The 19,919-nt window shown below is 40.3% G+C and overlaps 1 protein-coding gene across 2 annotated transcripts in view; it reads right to left on the reverse strand.

Annotated features, from left to right (window-relative positions):
- GRIA3 (glutamate ionotropic receptor AMPA type subunit 3) overlaps positions 1-19,919 on the reverse strand; it is a 416,095-nt gene that overhangs the window by 268,684 nt on the left and 127,492 nt on the right. For both annotated transcript variants that reach the window (XM_017816396.1, XM_017816370.1), the window contains exon 3: positions 19,582-19,697. The gene's annotated coding sequence lies outside the window, so the exon portion shown is untranslated. The remainder of the gene's footprint in view (positions 1-19,581; positions 19,698-19,919) is intronic.

The following is a 19,919-nucleotide window of genomic DNA, read 5'->3' on the forward strand; positions in this document are numbered from 1 at the left end:
TGGGTAAGTTGCATATAAATCACCAGGATGTTCAATTCATATTCATTTTTACCGCATTTGATATCAACTTTTACCAGCAGAACCATTTTTACCACTGATTTGGACCTCATCCTGCTAAGTACTAATGTTTGCTGTATTGGGGTATAGAAACCTCACATTCCTCACCAGACTTCAGCAAAGGACTCATAGTTTGAAGACAAGAGTATTTATTATTTACTTTTTAACATCTTTCCCTGTGCATCATGCCCTACTGAATGTGCCAATGGCTGGGATGATTGACATAAGCCACCAATACCAGAGACCAATACCAATGGGGCAGAATATAGTGCACATACCATTGCAGAACTGTAATTTTGAAGGCTAACCTTCAATTTCAGAAAAACATTTTCCAATAACAAAGCCATTACTGCAGGTTATATTTTTTACAAGCTGAAATTTCTACATTAAATTAAAGAATTGCCCATGACTGACAGCTATATTCAGAGTCATACTGGCAGCACATAGGACATATTTCCTGTTTCTCCGTGCTCTAAATTTCCAAACTACCTTAACACTTTAATACCATGCCATGTAAATTTTCAAGGTTTTAAGCATTGCAATATTTGTTTGTAAGATGAAGAAGGGGGCAAATGTACTGACATGTTTTTCAACCCGTGCCATTTCAGTCCAGAGCTAATTCATATAATTGCTTTCAGGTTTAGTGGAGCTTAACTGGGGTAGCACAGACAAGATCACTTAGCAAGTGCTACATTTACACTGATGGTGGTAACTATGGGATTTCTGGTCAGTGTGTGCTCTGGCAATGTAACACAGTGTTTCTGTGTGGTGCTGGCCACCATGGCAAGGGGCTCTCTTGTGCAAGTGGACTCAGGAGGGACCAGCAACTCAGCCCAGATGCACTGACGGGGCACCAGAGCAAGAAGCAACCAGTGTGAAATGGGCAACCTGCAGTCCCACTGGGTATCTAGACCTAAAAGTTTTCTTGCCACTGTCCCCATTAAAAGTCCTTTATATTGGCCCCAGAAATATTCAGCCTGAGCCCAGAGAGAACCTGCTGAATATCAGGACCTGAGCTGAGTTCTCAACCCAGCCCTCAGGGCAGTCCTTGCACACAAACATTTCCTGGCTCCTCCTGCACCTCTCCAAGGCAGCCCAATGATGAAGGGACTCAGCTCAGTCATTTGATTTGCTCCTTCAGGTGACCACCTAACATTTATTTTGTTTCAATAGGTTGAATCAATCAATCAAACCTTGGCAGAGCAACAAAAAGCAGCACAAAAAGTGTTAATTAAACTTTGTTATTTTCACTACAGAATTCGGCTTGAAGGAACCCAGTCTTTTAAAGCAACCGAAAAGTTCAAAAAGCAATAAATTCAAAAAGCCTCTCTTGCTGCATTGTTAAAGACTGATATGAATTGCATACCTAAAATAATCAAGGAAGGGGACTTTGATCTCCAAAACCTGAAATTAGCCCAGATCACCGCTTTTGTACTTGCAAGCTCAGTGAGGAAATAACCTGAGAGGAAGAGAAAGCTTTGGAAAGGCTCTGCTGGCTGTGCTGACAGCAGTGGCTTGTCAGCTGGGGGCCCCATGTTACAAATCTCAGTATAGCAAAGCAAAGCACGGGGCCTGAAAACAAGGGAGCAGGACAAATTCTTTTTGACAAGTTTATAAAGTTTTTAGGTGAAGGCCTTACCAGAATTTTCTGGAAATCTCCTCCAGGTTTACAATGTTGTTGAATAAAACTGTATTCTCTACGGAGATTTACTGTACTGGGTTAATTGCATAGCTTAAGTTGAAATGACTGTAGGAGGATGTCAGAGAGAGACAAAAGTGAAAGGAAAATGAGATAGATTCCTTTAAGTTCTGGAGAAAGCCTGGATAAAAGCTGTAGGAGAGATCCAACAGGGAAGACTTCCTCAAAGAGCCATGCAGACATTTTCTGCAGTTCAGCACAGAGGCCGCTGCCTGAAGAATGCAGAACTGGCAGGTGTATGGTAAAGACAACAGGAAAAGTTATTCTTCAAAAGGAATGAAGTTCTGAGCAGTGAAAGGTGCTGAGCTACATTTACAGGTGACTGTTTAGGTTTCTTAGTGTTTCAGATCAGGCTCTGTGTACCTGGTCTCAAACAAAAACCGTGTGCTTTCCTGTAGAAGGAAAGTAATTCTAACTGTCTAAAAACAAAGCTCTTGAAGCTATTGTAGTGCTAAGAAACATGTAAATATAGGCAATTAGAAAGACACTGCTATGGAAAAAATCAGAGACCATTAGAGAATTATCTACAGTTACTCCCATGACTCTGCTGATTGTAAAAGAAAATTAAACAATGTTGTATTTCAAGATTCACCCTGAAGTGATACAACTTTGATAAAAAGACTTCTATGGACACCAACAGTAATCTAGTTTCTCTTTCAATTGAAAACAATTAAGGACTTGATTGAAAATGGTATATTTTCTAAGTGTCCACCAATGCCTAAAACTTATCTAGATTTTTAAATTTTTTTTCTGCTATGACACACTTAAAATGAGCATAAGCCACTGTGGCTTATGAGACATACTACAGAGGTTTAAAAAAATATAACGAAACCACAAAAATTATGTGGTGTAAGCTCTGACACTATGAAAGAATTTGCAGAAAAACTGGTACCTTTAATCTTGGGAGACACTGCTCTGTTTTCAAATCAATAATAATGAGGATGAATATTTACTTGCATTTGATAGCCTAATGCATTATAAAGCAAAGTTAGAGAAGATGAGTCATCACTTGATCTTCAGTGGGGTGTTGGAAAATATTTCAATCTCCCTTCTTCAAGTATGAGTTCCAAAATTTACATGAGAAAAGATTCAACCAATCTCAAACACAAAGGAACATGCCCCAGGGTATCCAGAAGATTTTTATGCATCTACCCTGCACGGAGATTACAATCTATTAGAAGTTACTCTTGTACTTTAAGCATATTTACAGAGTTGAAATTTATAAGAATGGTAAAAAGAAGATGACAGAAAATGCTTAAACCCTGGATGGTTGAGGCATGCTTGTGCATGTTTCCAGTGTGCTAATCAGAGAGTTGAAACATTTACAGTAGTTTCTTAAAACCAGAAAAATCTCATCTTACACAAAAGACATTTCTGCCATAAGACATTTGTCAAGGGCTTACCTAAAATAAAGATGTGAATACCAACTGTTTGACCAAAAATGTATTTTTAATCTAAAAGTACATTACAATAAAACAGGAAAAAAAAATCATTCATATGAGGAAACAAAGTTACTGTAACTGTACTCAGCTACTTTCTGTGGAGAAAAAACCCACAATGTTGGCCTTTCAAATCACTGAGGGTTAAACCCCAGTCACTACAGACGAAGCCACAGGTAAGAAAACCAGTTAGCAGAGACACAGTTGTCTGTGTAAAAGCGACAGACTGGCCTCTAAGTTGAGATGAACAAGCTGGACCTGCTCTGCCAGTGAGGCTGGAGAGCCCTCTCAGGGACCCAAACCCAGGAGAACAGAGAGCAGCAAAGTGGAGGGACCCCCAGCCCTGCTCTGCAGTCTGGTCACTGAGGGCACCTGTGGAGCATATTTGCTAAGGAAAGCAGCAGAAATTTAATACTGATTGCACTGTTGCAAGAAACAGATAATATTCTTCTGTACAAGTCCTGGATGTTTGTGTTCTGGAGAAGATGATTAGTGAAGATAATCAGCACTGAGCTACAGCTCCTGTCGAACTGAGCCAAACCCCCCCAGAGAGATGTCTCTGTTTCAGACTGGCAATAGGATGCAGTAAGGAAGTTGTTATCTAAAATTAGAGATATTCAAAATCTGATAAGCTCTGCAAAGGTCCTGTTTGCTTCATTTACACTCCTAATGTGTTTGATCCATACTCTCGATCTGTGAGCAGATATTGGCACTAGGTAGAAATAGTTCTCACTGGAGTAAAGCACAGAACATTTGCCTCCTCTTGCCATCCTGAAGTATACATGAGATGCAGAGATTTGGTACACCTATCAAAACTTAGAGAAACGTGTGACAACCCATTCCTGCATTGATAAAGTACATTAGGTCATTAGGTGCCTAAAATCAGATGGAGAACAACAGGAATGAGAGGAAAGAACAAGCTGCTGAAATGCTAAGCTTAGCTGACTCAGACAGGTTCCCTGGTAACAAAAGCAGTTAGTTACATTTATAAATATGCTGCAGCCCCCACAATATGGATTATTTCCCATTGTTTTTAAAAAATGACTTCTTTAAAAATAAAGATTAAAAAAAAAAAAGGAACTTTTCCAAGATATACAAAGAATTATTTTCTGCCCCTTTGCTCACACTGAATTATCCCAGGACTATTGACTCTGAGAAATGAATTGCTCACTGTGACTATAAAGGGAGTAAAATCTCCCCACTACCATTAAAATGAAGATATCCAGCTTCTACTCTCACCTTTAGGTTCCTTTTAAACGAAGCATTTCTAATAAAAATATTCTGCTTATTTAGTGCAGTATATAAAAAGGCAATAAAGTCCAAGGTTGTAGATGTTTTTACATAATTTTAATTTATAATATAATAAAAATACACAATACCTAAAGTACTGCTAAAAATGAACTTTCTTCTTCTCTACTTCAAGGTAAGTTTTAAGAATCATATTCACATTTGGATAGCTCTGCATTTATTTTAACTTCTTTATAAAATGGCTATCAGACTGAACCATATAAAAATCTTACTTTTGTACAAAACCCAATCTATTTTTGATACCACTATTCTCTCATATCTGAGTCATATCAGTCACGACAGCTGTCAACACAAAGCTGTAACTCACTCTGAAGTCCTCAAATGTATATAAACTTTATTATTGCTGGCTTAGATCCATACACTGGAACCCCAGTGAATAACAGATCTAAGTTTTAGAGAATATGTTTTAGGGCTAAGAATCCAAGTACTAGTAACCTACCAAAGTAATGACAAATTAAGGGAAAAGTTGGACAAGATTTGGTTGGACAAATTGCTGGGCCATCTTGTCTAGGTGGTGCTTTTGCCAAGAAAGGTTGGACCAGATGATCCTTAAGGTCCCCCGGGATTCTAAGATTCTATAATTCTGTGATGTGAATTCCAACAAGAATTATCAAGCCTAGTGTTAAAACAAAACAACGAAAGAAATACCCAAACCCAGAAGAACCCTATAAGTTAAATTTCTCCTCCAACTCCCATCTCTTTCTAAAATTAAAAGATTGGCAACAAAACACAAGAATCACCAAGTCAGATTCAAGCAACTTCGTTCCCCACCTACACAATCCTTTCCTATGGAAAAGAGATGCATCTGTTCAGTGCTTTCCCCTTCCACCTTGCACCCCAACTTTCCTCACTGCATCTCTCCCTACTCTCTTCAATTCACTGAGCAAAGCAACAGCTCATGTCCCTGAGCAACAGCTCTCACTGATTACCCAGTGCTGCTGCTTTTCTGTTTTTTTCCACGGTTCCCTCAATCCAATTAATTCTATTTCTTCTCCCAGCTCAAATCCAACACCTGCCCATTCCCCAGCTCACCATTCTGCACCATAAGGGTCTCTTTTGTCTTCATCCTTGCATATACCTATCCTCATGCTCCATGATCCTTGCAGTCTCTACTTTCCAATTCTAGCACTGCAAGGAGCTCCTGCGCTCCTTCCACTGCCTCTTCCCACTTCTGTTCCAGTCAGACTGGCATCAGCCTGCCTCTGCCACAAATGTGTTACTAGAGAGGTCTCTGGCTCTGGAAAGGTGGGTGCTTTCTGCTTCCATTGGTGTCTGTGATCAGACATCTTTCCTGCACAGCATGACTGTGACAGGTGAGCCTGTACAGACACTGGAACCGAGGAGGCACCACAGGGAGCAGTTCCTGCTCATAATTACTGTGCAATCAGACCTTGCTTCTTGTTGTTCTTAAGCACACAGTGAAGTAAGAAGTGGTCTAAGCAACATGTAGGACACTCCAAACTGGGATTAGTTAACTCCCAGGCACCAAAAGAGGTTCAGATTTAGGATTCCAGGAAGATCCCAGAGCTGCACCCAGCTGGGTCTGCAGCACCTACCTGGTGAGAACAGCCAGAGCCTGTCAAGGAAACCCAGAACAGCCCAGTCACTTGCTTATTAAAAAAAAGAGCCTATCACGGTACATAGTTTCATTCAAATTAAATATTACAACTTGAAAACAGGGATTTAAAGCTCTAAAATGTTTCTAAAATTTTTTATCTAGTTGGATGGAAGGAATTTGCATATACAAGCCCTAATCTCATGCTCTGGAGCAGAAGACCATATTGCAGAAGAGAAGGCAATTAAAAAGCGGGTTCCCAGAGCATTTTAAGAGTTCTCCTGTTTGCACACTTCCATTTTAAAGCTGAGGTGTTTGATAGCAGCTCAAGGGCATTCAGGGCCAGCAGCTCAGGCAGAGAGGGACTGAGCAGAGCAGAGCAGGAGTTTGCTTGGCAGAGGCCAGCCCGGCATGGTGGGAGCAGAGCTGAACAGCCAGACGTGGCTGCAGCTGGAGGAAGCCAGAAGCTTTCCCAGCGTTGTGCTTAGAGACAAGAGAGTTGCTTCAGCACAGGGCAAAGTGATTACACAGTCACAGGAGAGACCTGGTGAAAGCTGGGGTGGGTGGGAGTAGCCCAGCCTGCTGTGTCGAGGCTCACACTTGCAAGACCATTCGGTGTGGGGAAGCAGAAGGTCTGCAGACAACTGGGAGCAAGAGACTCTGGCTTGAAGCCAGGGCTTTCAATTTGGAGGAACTCGGGGAAGGAAGGGGAGGCTGAGAGCACCTGCAGGAGCACTGCTGAGCAGCCTCACTCAAGGCAGGTAACAAGCCTGCTCCTGAGGAGAAAGACTACCAGAAGATAGAGATGTTCATGCACCAGTTTCAGAGCAATGTGCAGCAGGACTCATATGAAAAAACAGCCTAAATTTTAAGGCAAAAAGGCATCAGCACAGTAAGGGGAGACCAGTGACTGGTCTACCCCATCAGGAGACTTGTGTGTCCACACACTGAAGAAGCAGAGGCCCTGGATGCAGGAGCAAAGCACTGGCAATGGAGGGAGGCTGCAAATCAGTGGTTCAGATTCCAGGGTCATAAGGGTGGTTAAGCACTGGGAACAGGCTGCCCAGGGAAGTGTTGGAATCACTATCCCTGGAAGTGCTCAAAAACATGCAGATGTGGCACTTAGGGACACGGTTTAGTGGTAGGCTTGGCAGTGATGGGTTAACGGTTGGACTTGATGATCTTAGAGGTCTTTTCCAACCTCAATGATTCTGTGACTCTAAGGGAAACTAAAATGCATCAGCAGCATCTGCTGTCACAGCAAAGCCAGGTTTTGTATTGTCTACACTCATTCAACTTTTTGTTTTCCTCTCCAAACACCAAACAGTCACTTCAGTGAGCTAACTGGTGGTGGTAAACATGAAAAAATTGCTACTTTGTACAGCAATTTGTCACAAACAGCTTGTAATTATTGCAGGAAGAACATGAGGACTGAGTGAGAACAGATTGAGTGAGAAAACACTGTAGATGGTTCAAAAGAAGTACCTGAGAAACTGACACAAAATATGACAAGCTGGAACAAATCATCACGACTTCTAAACTCCATCCATCTCATCAGTGAGCAGAAAGAATCACGGGAATGGTCCTGGGATGATCAGAACCTTTCACTCAGACTTGGTTTATTAAATATAAGACCAATATTTTATTAAAGTGCTACTGCTGTGAGACGCCCTCTAACAAAAACATTACTCTATTCCTTGGAGAAATTAGAAAAATCTTGCAAAATGTTCAATAAAATAGTCATATTTCTGAGAAATCTCCCATTCCCACCAAGTTACTAAAGCACTGTTGGTGTGGAGCAGCAGTCAAGCTTTGCATTCATATGTTTTCACACTTTATAACTTGGTGCTTTAAGATTTATTCATCTTTTTGTTTTGTGTACGAGACTGTAAATTTTTTTTAAATCTGTTTCGTGTACTAAGGAGGAAAACTGAAAGAACAGAAAAATTAAAAGACCTTCCTTGGGAAAGGTTTTTGCTAAACTCTTCTCCTTTCAGAAATATTCTAGCAAAAATCCTCACTCTCTCAGGCACCAAACCCCTGAACTCTGGGGCACAGGCTGTGAGCCCTCAGTAGCTGAGTCTCAGGTCAGCCCACAGCAAGGAAATCTGGCAGAGCTCTGAATGACTTTCATTTAACACATCTAATCAAAGAATTGCAAATGAATGAATGGCAGCTGCTCAAAATGCAAAACACCCCTGCCCATCCAACCCAACACTTCTAAACTGGAAATTTGCAACCCAAAGCCCGGGACATGCTCAGCAGCTGCTCCCAAGACTGGCAGCGGGCAGGGCAGGGTAAGTCCTGCCCGTGCTTTTGGAGACTGGTGCAAACTGGTGCAAACTGGTGCAAACTGGTGCAAACTGGTGCAAACTGGTGCAAACTGGTGCAAACTGGTGCACTGCTTCACTGATTCCTCACAACCCAGACTCGTGGCATGGCTACTGTGGGAGGGGATGTGAGCCAGACTCTTACTCATTCCTATTTGCAAGCATGGGTGCATGTGAGTCCAAAACTGCCTCACACTGAGCTATTTAGAAGAATGAGAAATATGCTTAAGAAAAATGACATTTGAGAAAGTCACAATCTGTTTGCCAGTTTTTCCTCTTCCTCTATCAATTCACAGCAAGTGTCTTATTCACCGCCCAGTCTTTGCCTTCTTTTTCTTCTATGTGAGCTTTCCATTTCCTTTCAGGCTTTAGAGCATTTAAGGGACTCATTGATTTTTCTATATAACATATTAATCTTTAAATTGCTTTAATATTCGCATCACTGTCAAAAGCAGAAATTCCTTTGCTGGAGTCTATGGCAGTGCCAGAAAAACTTTAAATTTAGCTCAGTACACATACATATATTTTCCCTACTTCCCACACATAAAAGCTGCACATTCCAGTTGGAAGTCCCTTTAAACTCTTTCATTACACAGGTTATTTAGTCTGGCTCTTTCCTTTCCAATTACTTTTTAACTAAATTAAATGTCTGCCTCTTGCTGTCCTTTGTACATTAGCAGGTCCATTATTGATTTTTATTATCTTTCCAAAGAGAAGTTTTTGCAGCTGATTGCGATTTACACCGTAAGCAGTTCACTTCTGCTGAGAATTCCTGCTGCCACTGAGACCACTAAAGATGGTTCTCTCACAGCTCAGCCATGCCCAACACTGAGCAGGTATTACTGCAGACATTCCAGAGCTTTGCAATGGGATACAAAGATGAATACACAAATGCTTCTCTAGCATAAAGAGCACAATGATATCGCTTATTTATGAAGCACTCTCACACCAAAATAGCTCCTCCTGGAAGTTTATCATTTAGCAGCTAGCTCCCTGAAGAGGTTCCTATTTGCTCTCCAGTCTGCAGTGATGTTTGTAGAAGAAAACACATTGCTTCTTTTTCTTCACTTGCCATCCACATAGAGAAAAGGCGGGGAAAGGGAGAGAATGAGGGAAACAAAAGTAGTGAACGCTTTAGATAATGTTTGGCCTTTTGACAGCCCCAGAGATGATCATGAAGGGGCTGACAAAGGATGCTCAAGCCCAGAAGAATCAGGATGGTTGCTCACCAATGCAGTGCTTAGAATTACCTGCAATCACTAAAAGGAACAATTCTCAACAGCCACAGACCAGATTTTCTTTTTCTCTCTTGGGTACATCTGAACAGCAAAGCTCTACACAGCAAGTTGCTTCAAGTGATAGCTCTTGTTTATGATACATTCCTACCTGAATGCTTCAGAGACCTGATTTCTCATTGATTATGGCACTTCCCACTACTAGCAGCAGACTCAGAGCTGAGGTATCAGAGACTCAAACAAGAACAAAAAAAAGCATCAAGTGGCAACACTGATTTGTTTTACCCTTACATTACACTTTTCCTCAGCTACAGTTCTGAATTCCCAAAGCACTGCATAAATGGTCAAAACCGGATGAAAATGAAAACATAAATTGATGATTCAGAAAGAAAGCTGGAGTGGAGCACATTTCAGTTTACAGTGGATTAAGAAAATAGCTACCATTAAAATAAATACAAAGCCTCTTGTCAAGCCCACCAAAAAACCCAGAGAACGCAAGACAAGGCAGGAGATTATAAATCTAATTACTGAGAATATACAGCATATTACATTAATTAGGACCTCTGCATTTCTCTCAAGTATCTATGCAGTTGAATAAAGACATATCTCAACAACAAATTAAACTGTTTGGTAATTTAGGCCTTCACAATCTATGGGACTGACACAGTAGCATGCAAAGATCTCAGTTTAAATTGATGGATGTAGACAAATCTACTTTCTACTCTGTAAGACTAGAACCTCATTTTAATCAGGGTTGTGGGTGGCACTGTGATAGTCACAGAAATAATTGCAGTTGAATATGGAGATACTGGGTGTAGTTACAAACCAACCAGCCAGGTAACAACTGTAGAGTGAGTGCAATGGCATTTACCAAAACACCACTACAGCTTCCACAGTGGCACCAGACTTCCAGCTGAGCAGCACTCAGCCTTTGGCTAAAAATAGCCAATGTCTAACAGCCCTACCAGTGCAAGTTCTGAACAAATGCTGCTCGCAAGACATGCAAATCACAATGACCACAGTATAAACAGGAAATGTAATTTTGTTTTTTTCTGCAATATAAATGTGGTATCTATGCAGTCACCTTCTCAAACCTACGGCCTGCAAATACTGCTCTAAATCCCAAGGAGGTAAAAAACCCAACTAACATTTCTTCTCCTCCCTGCAGAATTTCTAGAGTGAAAACAAATGTCAAAGGAACTTCTGTTACTGTTCCCCAAATCACGCAGATCATCCTCCCTTCTATCACTGCAGTGACGTTTTGCTTCGCTGTCGACTGCACCTTCAGTGACACAGAACAGAGACTGTGCCCTGAGCTGCACCTGCAGCAGGGAACAAACACCTGTGGCTGAGCCCAGTCATTAGAGCACAACCATCAGGGAACCTGTAAAATAATAGTTCTAGAGCATCTTCAAAACATACTAATGAAAGAAACACTGCAGTCCATCACTATTCTCTCTTTATCCACTTCTGTTCCATTAGTAGTGTTCCCATGTCATTTCCATGTCCTACCCAGTTTTTATTGCCATGTTGGAAAATTTTCCTCTTTTCCTGGTAACTGAAAATTTGAGTCCATCTAACCCAGTGGAGTTTTGCTATGTACCCCAGATGAAAATTCACATATTTAAGTAATGTGATGTCAAAAGGTCAAAGGCATCACTTTGCACATACCAACTTCTGTGTTAAAGTTAATCTGATCTGACGGGGGGACTGGGACATATCATGTCACATTTCATGGCAGACCTTCCTTAACTCTCTCAGCAGCCACCCCTACCTCTCTCCAAAGTAAACTCAGTGCCCAAATTCAGATCAGCACATTTTTAACTGAACCCCCACAAGGATTGTGACCCTTGGGCCATATCCAGGCCAGAGGAACAGGAACAAAATGAAAGTACAATTTTCAAGAGTGGCCTTCAAAATGTGGCAGGTATGTTTTAGAGTAATTTCTTTCACTTGGTATTTGAAATAATTTAGAATAAACTAATCTTCAGCTTTTGAGTCAGAAGCATTTTAATGCCTTCTGAACTACTACAAAGAAGAGGTCACATTCCATGGGCAGGTTTTCCTCTACTGGAAGAATTTGCAGTGTTGCAGGGTAAAATTGTCTGCCACCTAGCTCTTACTGTTTCATAGAACCTGATTCACAACACTCTGTTAGTAACCTTTATTAAAATTGCATCAGTCATTTCCCCTCAAAAGAGACGATATATGCAGCTTTTCATGCTACACCAAACACTGGAGGAACAAGATAGAGACACACATACGAATTTACATAGAGATTGCAAGCTGTTGTTCCAAAGTAATTCTGAAGTGGTGTGCCCTGTGTGTAGGCATTTGATCTGATCACATTTCTGCATATTGAGTGTAACATGTACAAAATCTATAATTGGAGTCTGTTTTCTGAAAAGAGATAAATGACTTCTTTCTGTTAAAGGAGAAAATGGTGCATTTCTGGACAAGGTCTTCCAGGCCACTTTTTCCATGTAAATTGAGTTTTTTATTTTATCCAGTACATATTTAGAATTGATAACAATTTTAAAAAGAAATGCTTAAAATACCTTCTCCATTTTAAAAAGCTTATGTTTCTTTAAAGATAACTTTTTCTTTATGAATTTTTTTCTCTGAAGTGTAAACATGTATTTTACTGCTCACTTAAGGAGCATTTATATGTTGGGATTGATTTGTCATTCCATACCTGCCTGCATTAGTTTGCCACTTCTGAAAAACACCCCTATTTCGGGGGGATTCAGACTAGGCTCAGTTTTTCTTAGCACTAGCTTATGTTTTTGCTAGTCTATATACTTAGAAGACTTTACTGCATTTGAGATGGGAACATCATAAGAAAACACTCCCTGTACAACACTGAACTGCCCAATCAATCAATTCCAGTGTTCTCTAGTCTTCACAAGCACTGAAATTCCAGAGGAAAAATAAAGAAAAAAATTGATGGATTTTGTTTGGGTTAAGTTTTAAGTTTTAGTGTCAATTTTCTCTGGCTGGACAGATCAATTTTTCTTATGAATTGCTCATGTCCTCTCAGTTCATTTCATTCTAGAGTGCCTAGTTCCCCACAAACAGCCCACTCAAAGCATTTCACTACTTTTTCTACTCCCAACCCAAGATGAACATTTCCCAAGTTTGCTGCCTTTTCATGAAAAGTACAGAGGAATGAGAATCTAAAAGCAGACCTCATGTTCCCACTATAAAAGTTCAGATCACAAGTGCTGTACTTCTCCAAACTCTACACCTTACAAAGCCAAAATAGGAAACAAATTGCCACAGCAATACAAAACCAAACAAAAGTATGGAATACCAGGAGTCTAATGTGTCTGCAGTCTGTAGCAAGAAGGGCTCTGGCAGCAGATTGGAAAACAGTAACCCTTCAAAAAAGCAGAGTAAAAAAAAAAAAGGACTAGAATTAGATGATTCCCAGATGAGATTGCTGTAGATCCAAAAGTTAAGTTGAGTATACAAGGACATTAATGTAAGCTTGGTAAAACCAAGAGTAGAAAGAAGCCATCTCTGTCTGAATTAAGAAAATGCCAGCAAGTACTGTCTACAGTTTTACTAAACTCAAAGTATAACTGCATGTGGGAACTCCAGGTAAATCCTACATGAGCACAGAAGATGTGTGCTCTATGGGCAGAGCAGCAATACATCAGAGCTGATGCTGCACTGCATCAGTACCCCTTCTAGAAATGGCAAATTGTTGCAGATGTTGACAATGGTGAGGTCTAGCTCCAAGCTGGCCTCAACCTTAACATCTACACCCCTGTTGCTCAAAGAACACATGCTCAGGACCCCACTGATACTCATCAGTCAGGAGTAAGGTGTGGGAATCCAGCAGTGCCAAACCACAGCTCCTTGCCCAGCAGTGGCACTCTGGCAGGTCATCAGCCTCAGCAGCCTCTGCTTCACCCACCACTAATCCCCTGGATCAGAGCAAACCCCATTAAACAGGGGCTCCCGCTCCACACAACACCCTGTCAAACCATGCTGGACTTTTGCATCCTTCTCGGAAACTTAAACATGTTTTCAGGCAGCCAAACTCCGCAGCTCCTCCTCTTGCTAACTGTGACCTGACTTAAAATAACCCCAAACTCCCAGAGCACGACAGCACATACAAAAGCAGAAAAGAATCAGAGCCTAATGGCAATGCAGACTCTTGCCAGCAGTCAACCTTTAATTTTTACTTTACTACCCCTACACCCAATCCTGACCCTACAGCACACTTACATAAGCCACAGTCTACCATGTTCAGAAAACTCTTGCCTTCCACAAAAATAAAATGAAATAAAGCGACTGACTACACAATCCAAGGACTATTAACAAACTACAGGCACCAAGAGAACAGGGACCAGGCTCGCAGATCTCTGATGTTGTTTCACCAGGGACAACTGCTTTGTTCCTGTAAATCACAGCGCCCACACGGCACCTGCCCGCCCGCTCCTCTACACCAGTGCAGGCAGGGAATTCCAGAAAAAAGCCACTGTCTGTTCCTTCTAATCACTACAAACAGCCTCTTCATTTCTCTGTCTGTCCTTTGAAACTGCTGTGTAAGAACGTTGCCCTCTTGGAAAGAAGGAATTTTCCTGCCTTAGTTTTTCTGAGAGTAAAGCAGCTCTCACCGTGTGAGGTGCAGTGAGGCGCCTGCTCCCCATTGCACACTCATGGCATGGCCTGTCTGGGAAATGGCTCATTCCCACACCTCTTGGAGCTACAACAGAGAAGAACAAGATGCATAAAAGCAAATGGAGATAATCAGCAAGAGTTTTGAAAAGCAGAACCACACATAAATCATATGTATGTATGTGTCAGTATTTTTAGTGTATATATATATACACACATAAATGCATACACACACACAAAATGGGCAAATAAAATAACAGAATACGCTTTATATTTCAAAGGATCTATTGACAAAATTTTATATTTGCCCTTAAATACTTGCTTTTTCCATGAATTTTTATCAAAAGTTAAAGTATATATGTTCACAGATGATGAAGATGCTGAAAACCAGCAGTTCCTCTTATCCCTATTAGGCCACAAGGTAATATCTTGGTCAAAAAAATTTCCTGGATCTTTCTAGTTCTGTCAGAAAGCCTACCTAAAATATCCCAACCTCGTGCTCTTTCTCTTGTCCAAAGTCTGCAAGTATTTCTTGCTGAAATAGATTGAGCTGGAAGGCAAGAAGGGCTTCAGCTCATTGGGCTCACAGGACAGACATCCCAGCACGTCTGGCTGTGTGAGCAGCTGCAGAAGAATACGCCTAAAACACAGTAAGTTTAAGTTGTTTTGTTTGCTGGGCCCAGAGGAGGAGTGAAAAAAATATTATTGTGTCTAATACATGATTTACAGACAACAGAATTGTAACAGATCCAAGCTACTCAAACTATCAAAGCGATTGCACCCAGGCACATCTTCAATAAAGAAATATTAAAAACCAGAGGAAAAGCGATCCTTTTTGTGTTTCTCAATTAACTCGGTATTTGAATATTGGCCTTTATTTCATTCTGTTTCCATTATTTCTGAGTGTTAAAAAGGTCTTTGTTGGCATTGGGACTGTGATATATGAACCTCGGCTGCTCTTCACATTTGGTATCATGTATATACCATTCTAACTAATAGGACAAACATGAAAATCAATGTGTCTTCACTAAGAACTAAGACTATCTAAATTGACCTATGACATGCAGCAAAATAAACATTTCTCATCATTTTCTAAAATGCATTCTATGTTTTTCAGCTCCACAGTAGTTTGCACATTGAAAATATCTAATATTTAGCTATTATATTTGTGGGGAATGGTAGAATAAATGAACTATGTCTTCCTTAGGACATTTTAATATCAGAGATAAATTTATGTTTTCCAGCAATACAGCTATCAGGGACTTAATTTTGGTTGTTTCACATGCTTTAAAAAATTCAGACCTCTGGAATCTCACATTTCATAGTCAAAACTGATGAGCCATCACACAAAGACAGCAGTCACTTTCAAAGTTATAGGCTGCTAGCTATAAATTGCCAAATTATATTATAAATTATGAATTCTTTTCTATTCATGCAACAGGACAGAGGCCCTTCTAGCATAATAATCTAATAACAATTGATACAATTGCTTTCTGTATATTTGTCCTTCCAAGGTTAAAATTAGTCCTTGTCTGCTCACATTCATAAAACTTGCCTTGTCATGAATTTGGGAGTGTCTGTTGGGCTCCTCATTCTCATCAAAACTGAATAATTTTGACAGTTCATATTGCAGAAATTTGAGCCCTCGTAGCTACCTGCTATTGCCAGAGCACTGCTACTCTGATGTGAAGCAGTGCCCTCCACCTCCCAACCTCACTGAAATATTTATTTCTCTGAACATCAAGACAGGCAGACCTGTGGTTTCTTGCTGATGAATAACACATTTGAATCTGTTTGCCAAATAGAGTCCCCAAACTTCATCTGTAGACTCTGCCACGTGACATCTGCTGAATGTTTTTGAAGGCATCACAAAGAAGAAATATTGGGCTCTCAGCTGGTTTCTTTTGGTGTGCAGTTTCTTTGAATTCTAGGTTAAAGATTTTGGCAGCAATTTGCAAGTCTAATCAGTCAACCACACATTAGTTGACCCAGATTCATGAAGGTACATTTGAGCATAACTCCTTCTCCAGGGGAGGTTCAGAACAGATATTGGAAAAAAAAGGTTTTCACTCAGAGAGGGGTCAGACATTGGAATAGTTTGCCCAGGGAGGTGGTGAAGTCACCAGCTCTGGAAGTGTTCAAATGGCATCTGGATGTGGCACTTGGGGATATGGTTTAGGGTGATTATGGTGGCATTGGGTTAATGGTTGGACTCGATCTTGAAGGTCTCTTCCAACCTTGATGACTCTGTGATTCTGTGACTACAGGCTAGAGGTCTACATCCAGAAAACATCCTCCCAGGAACAACTCTGCACTACTTAAAAAGAAAAAACTTCAAAAAAATGTGTTGACAAAAATTAACGGGCCAAATTCAAGAAATATTTCCTTTCATCCACCTCTAAGAGAAAAAATTTCACTAGTTCACAATTTTACAGATACAACAGGTCAGAAGAGGAGTAAAGATGCCCAGAAATCAAATCGTGCTGTACACGCACGGGAAGAAGACAATGTTCCAGGTTCTACATTTCAGCAGAAAAGAACAAATGAAAAACCATTTGCCAACAATTTGTATGCCAAAAATGAGAAGCCATAATTATAGGATTGCAAAGTTCTATGTATGTATTAGAGGGAAGAAGAAAAAGGTAAATCTTCAGCTTGCTTAATATAATAGTTCTTCAATAAATGGACCTATTTAAAGAACATCATTGTTCTGTTTTGCTGAAGAAAAGCAGTGAACTGCTTTCTATAATTACAACCAAAGAAAAATTTTATACCCCATTTCAAAAGCAAAGCTACATGAAGAGCAGTAAAACCCTGAAAGAAATCTTCCCTGTGAGTTCTTTCAAGAGCATAGGCTAAAGATTAGCATTTATCTGAAGATCCTCACTCAGAGAAAAGGGTGCTTTCATCTGAGTATTGCAGGTCAGATTCTTACTAATAAACATGCACCTGACACAGCATGTCCTGTAATCTTCCCTCCACCCCACACTGCAGCCCTCATTTAAAATTTCTGTCTATTCATATAGACTGGAGGGAAATTGAAATCTTTTGCTTCATTCTTAAAAAGCTTCTAATTACATATTTCAGTCCAAATCCTTTCTGCTACATGTACCTCTTCAATAACTGTTGCTCCTCCACACTTCATCTCACATCTCTGCCTCCTCCATTTGAGACAATCCTATCCTGGAACTAAATTAAGAACTTGAAAAATGCAAATGAAGTAGGCAAATGATTTATTGCAGGACCAAGAATTTAAACTAATAGAACAATACAGCACTTTTTGATCAATCTACAATACCCCACAGGCAGTTTTATTTAAATCAAAGTGTTATCTAAAATAAGATGAAAAAAAAGGAATTCAAAAGTATATTCTAGAAATATTTTAAATTGGCTTTGTAGAGACACAAGTGTACTTGCTTTCTGCTGCATTAATACTGATGGGCTGATACGGTATCTGCAGAAGCCAGGCAATTAGAGCACTAAGGGAGAGTGCTCACAGGACTCATTGAACTGTAGCATAGTTAGAAAAACAATATTAAATAGTCTGAGATGAGAGAAGTTTAAATAGTCAAGATACTTATACGCAGAATGATTGTTGATGCTTGTAATCAAGATTTCTAAAGACTTTACTAATCAGATGCTTTAAATCTAAATAATTGAATACATGCTGCCACATTATTAAATTATCTTCCTGAAATAAAGAATTTTTTATTCCATTCAATGAAATCTGCACCCTGCTTTAGCCTAGGGCTTCCCAACAACTCATTCAAAATACAGTAAGCTGAAAAAACCCATCAGAGCCCTTATCAACCACCCCGGAACAGACCTGCATCTGCTCCAACACACAGCAAAGGTTTTGGGGCTTTGAGGGTCATATTCAGTGGGTTTGCAACAATAGAATTCTTCAGAAAGTATTTGGATTCTCTTATATGGGTGCTTCCTTTTCCAAAGCAGCATTACTTACTAGGAAGAAAATTAACATTTCTACTGCAGCTTTAGTCTTTCTCTAACTCCACAGTTATTCTACACACAGGTAGAGGATAGTCCTTGTTTTAAACATGAACAGAGTCCCAAAAGAGTAGACCCCCAGCAGGTACCTCAACCTATTTACTGAAATAAGACTCTTGCCACAGATACACTGCATCAAGAGAAGGAGTTTGCATTGATGCTCAGAGAAAAGAAATGCGAAATATTATGTACTTATTTCTGGGTGCACCACAGCTCTAAATAGATCCAGTTTTGCCCAGGGAAAACAAGTATCCTGACTCCTGCAGTTGTCTAGATTTGGGATCATCTCCCTACCTTGCTGCATCGACCCCCTGTTCTGTGTGAAAAGGATGAATTATAAACCACTGTAAACTCTGTACTGAAGATGGTGTTCAAACTTGTTCACTTGCAAAATACACAGCACCCCTTCAAAATGCATGTGCTAATGTGGAACTGGTGAACACTTGCTCCTTCTTGTTTGTCCCAAACAGAGAATTCACTTTTCAAAAAACCCAACCCCCCCAAAACAAACAAACAAACCCCCCAACCAACCAACCAACCATAAACCACAAAACCCACCATCCAACCAGCCAAACAAAAACAGACACCCACAAAAACCCAAACAAACAAAAGACTCCAAACAAAAACTAACAAACAAAAGGGGAAAAAAAGAAAAAAAAAAATAGAAAAGCACGCCCTGCTTCTTCTGGGAATAAGGCTTTTTTAGCCTGTACTTCTTTCTCAGATGCCTTAATATTGTTCAAAAAGAGCCAGAAATCAAAATATATTTGGTCAGTAACTCTGATAACTTATTAATACTGAAAGATGAAGAAACTAGAAAAAGAGACATTTGACAAATGACAACCTACATTTATATGTACTTTATCCTATTATTAGCACACTTTAGACCTTAAAACAAAAAAAATCCTGAAGAAACCTTAAATCAGGATTGTAAATTTAAACACCTGCAGATGTGAGCTCTGACGTACAAATTCGCTCCCCAGCTCTTCCTTACTCTGCTGATTCATAGGCAGACCCTCTCAGGGAAGGATATAACTAAAATCCTTTTCTCTCATCTCTCCAAAAAATGCAAGTACAGGAAATCGTTACCTGGAGCAGAATTTCAGGGAGTCAGATAACAACCCTGGTATTCATCTCCCTCTTCCCAGAACTTTTTTAAAGGTCCAGTAAGGTAAAAACACTCAGCTGAGGAGCTCTTACATCCCACTCTTTTGGATCCCTACCTACACCACAGGGGAGCTAAATCCTAATAGGACAAGAAAAATTAGATGATAGAATGTCACATAAACTTATTGCCAAAGAGCCAAGTTCATCATCTTACCCTTCTGGTGTGAGCAGAGATTTGCAGGAGGACTGACAGAGGCTGTGGAATCCCTTCATTCCTCAGGTAAGGAATGCCCCATTATTCAGCTTCTTCAAAGAACCCTTGTTTTGAGTCTACAATGAAACACAAATAAACAACTCAAATCAGACAACGTGGTTGAAAGGATTGATAAGAGACACACAGAAGAAAATGAAACAACTCCATGGCAGGGAGGGAAGGGAGCTCTGTCTCTCCTAGTTGGCAACTGCAAGGTAGCAGCGTGGTCTTCATCCCTCAGTGACCCCTGTTTGCCTAAGGAAATGCCCAAGGGAGGAGGACTGCTCAGGTGTCTGCCT

Source organism: Lepidothrix coronata, unplaced genomic scaffold (assembly GCF_001604755.1).
Source record: "Lepidothrix coronata isolate B3197 unplaced genomic scaffold, Lepidothrix_coronata-1.0 Scaffold2, whole genome shotgun sequence".
Classification (NCBI taxonomy): domain Eukaryota; kingdom Metazoa; phylum Chordata; class Aves; order Passeriformes; family Pipridae; genus Lepidothrix; species Lepidothrix coronata.